Raw genomic sequence first — 3,641 nt, forward strand, 5'->3', positions numbered from 1 at the left:
GTTCTATATATAATCAGTGCTTATTAAATATCAATGGAATGAATGCACGAGACCAAAAAAGTACTGAGATGGTAATTTCTAGTTCTTTCTCCAACCTAAAGGTAGGGACCGAATCTTATGAATTATCACGTCCGCACAGTGCTATATGGTGCTTGCCTAGTAGGACCCCAAACATGGCTTGCTGGGGTCAGTCAGTCAGACAGACAGATGGGACTTGGGAGAGCGGTGTTGCATCCTGTCACATGTTTGCACTATTCCCGCTGCGGGAGGCGAGTCGGAGCGGTCCTTTGATTGCTCTGCATTTTTGTTCAGGTCCCCATGGCAGCAGACCAGGGAATTTCCTTTCCCAAAACTCTGACTTTTGTCTGCAGTGAACTTCCTGGCATCTCTTTTCCATTCAGTGCAGTCATCTGGGTAAAGGGCGCTCTCTGCAGAGTGGGGCAGAGATGAATAACTCCGTGGTGGAATGCAAATGTGAAGACCCAGCTTCCTTATTAACTCAGTGTTCTCCGAGTGTCCCTCTGTCCTTCGTGCTTTGTTCTGTTGTTCGTTTGTTTGTTTTCATCTGATCCAAGGTCTAGGAAAAGAGGAACTTGCTTGTGGAGAAACCAAAAAAAAAAGGAACTCATAAGCAAATATGTTGATTCCATTCAGCCCATGTTTGTTTCCCCCTTTTTTTTTTCTATATTCTGTCATTAAATGTCAATTTCTAGTTACAAAATGGAAAAGAAAAATGCTTTTCTGGGTTTGGAGAGACTTTTAGATTTCTGGGTTCATGCCTTCTGTCTTTTTCTGGGGTAGGGGAGAAGACGCTAGGATTTCATGTTCTCTGCATATCACTGGAATGTCTTGCATGTTTGAAATGTTCTCATGGCTCTTCATATAATTAAGGGGGAAAAATCAGAAGTATGGGAAGGAGTTTAAGGCATCAGGAAAACTCTCCCAAGCATAGGACGTCCATGGGGAGGTAGACATGGGACACAGTGGTCTAGAGAAGGGTGGTAACCGATTTTCCACCTCAAGGTCACCTGCACCTGAGTGTTACTCAGCCTGAAGAATGCCACCCACATGCCCTGGTTCCTTCCACCAGGAGTTGGAGAAACACCCAGGATTAAGGACTCGCAGTTCTGTGGGAATCTCTACAGTTTGGCAGTTAGTTGACTGTTGTGTTTTAATGGACATTTTTCAACCTCCCTAAGCCTCAGAACCCCCCTTTGTAGAGTGAGGATAATAAACCACCTACCAATGGATCACTTGGCTTAGGAGCTGGCACATCACATGCAGTCAGGGAGTAGGTGTTCTTACTATTGGCAGAAGTACCAAACGGCCCCTGATCCTTCTGCAGACCCTGACGATGCCTACAAATGTGATACATGTTGGAAATAGTGTCACTAAAGTACTAGCTCATAAATATTTGTGTCCCACTCATTGAATCTGATTGTCAGGCACCTTGCTTTGACTTGAGCTATAGCATGGTTTTGGAACAATTCATCCTTTTTTACCCTCCATTTCAGGAACACTCAAGAATGGACTCAAGAATGGAAAGAATGCCCTGATTACGTCTCTGCGGGAGAAAACAGCTGTTACTTTAACGCATCGTATACCTCCATCTGGGTGCCCTACTGCATCAAGCTCACTAACAATGGTGGTACTGTGGATCAAAAGTGCTTCTCTGTCGAGGAAATAGGTAAATCACAGGTTTGTGTTTCATTTGACATGGCTTTAGATTAAGTAAGCGGGGAGGTCTACCACGTTCAAGTGTATTTGTGTAGGAAGACCTTGTCCCTGTGCTCAACAGGTGGATGGAGGTCTACTTGACCGGCACGAGATCAGCTGCTGAACAAGAAGGAAAGGGCAGGGGGGACTTAAGTTGGCTCTAATGTAAGAGAATCTGGCAGCAAATGTTGAAAAGGAAAGAGTGGGAGCCTTGTGGAGTCTTCCTTGAGGAGGTGTTTAAGCTGGATTGTATTGTGTGCCACTGCGGGGGGCAAACTCAATGTACTCTTAAGATTCCTTCTCTCTTAATCATTCAATATGATTATTATATATCTGCTGATGTAGCTTGGCCTTCATCTCTTCCATTGCTCTAATAAGTGCCTAGATTTTCTTTTAACACAAAGCACAGTAACTCGGGGGGGGGGGGGGTTACGTTTACAAAACAGCCCAAATCCGTGTAAAGACATGTTTATAAGATCTCCAGACAAACATTGGAGATCATCAGCGCAGTGAACTAAGCTGCAGACAGACTACCCCTTGCCCATCATGTGGACACAGGGGAAATGCAACAGAAGAACACAAGCAGCTATAATTGGGATGTTTAAACTATAGTAGTATAAACAGCTAAGTGGAAAAAAATCAAAGAAGGACTTTGAGTAGCTGACATCGGTGCCCTCAAATCTCCCACAAAAGCTCATTTGTTGCGCATAGGAATTCCTTAGAGCTTCTCTCGGATGGGCTGTTCTTGTCTGGTTTCCCAGGCATCAGCAAATGGAAAGAGACAGAGAGAAAGTGGCTAGAAGCTGCAGAGAAAAACAAGTAGATCTGATAGCCTAACTTTGAGAGAGAAAATTAAGAAAACTTAAGCAGAAAAGAGAACCTAACTGCATAGGTTAGAGAGACTACTGAGTATATGTCCTAACACGCATACGTGTAGCTATTGAGTGGCTAAGTGGGTAGTACTAAGAATACTGGGTCAAGACCCATGTCCTGACCCTGTGTCTGCCAGTTGCCAGTCCCACTCTTTTACCTGGCTGAGTCACTGAGTGCCAGCCATGAGCTGGGCACTAATTGGGCACTGTGCCCAGGTGTGACGGCTACAGAATAACATACAGTTAAGTCAGAGAGTCAGGCATATTGGCAAATAATTGCGATAAATAATAAGTAAGTGCCATAGTGGGTGCTGGACTCCAGGTGTGTGGGACACATAGCCAGCCAAGGTGGGAGCCAGAGGTGCGACAGATTGACTGAGGAAGGGCTGCACAGAGATGGGGACAGTTCAGTTGCTCCTTAAAGCATGTGTGGGGGTTGCCAGGTATACAAGATGGACTGTGTCTTCCAACAACTACTACATTCCAAAAGTGACAAATAGCACAGAAATTTCAAAGACTCCGGAGCAGTTAGGCAGGCCCGACTGGTCAGCCACAGAAATCAGCAGTGATGCCCCACAAAGGAATTTGGACTTTATCTTACTGGCAAGGGGCACATTTGAGGATGTTTAAGCAGGGGCATGACCTAAGGATAGTAATAGCTAACACTTCCAAAGCATTTATCACGATTCAGATCTAATAACCATGGGAGATAGGTTCTTATCATCCCCATTTTACAGATGATGAAACGGAGGCTCAGCGCATTAAATGCCCAGCCCCGGGTCAGTTTGGAGACGTGTGCAGTCTCAGGTGCCTTTTAAACATCTCAGAGGAGTTGGCAGGTATGGCACATGGAAGTATAGAGGTCAGGAGAGGTCGCCGTGCCTTCTCAACAGGGCCCGTTCATCTTCTATTTGAAGTAGGGAAATTTTAAAGATGTCACATGAGTAATATGTTTTAGAAAATCTCCCATGAAAAACATTTTTTATAGTTCGGTCACTTATAAGGTTAAGCTTTGGTTATCAGAACATCAGTCCCTGACAAATCCAGAAAAGA

Source organism: Myotis lucifugus, unplaced genomic scaffold (genome assembly GCF_000147115.1).
Source record: "Myotis lucifugus unplaced genomic scaffold, Myoluc2.0 scaffold_800, whole genome shotgun sequence".
Classification (NCBI taxonomy): domain Eukaryota; kingdom Metazoa; phylum Chordata; class Mammalia; order Chiroptera; family Vespertilionidae; genus Myotis; species Myotis lucifugus.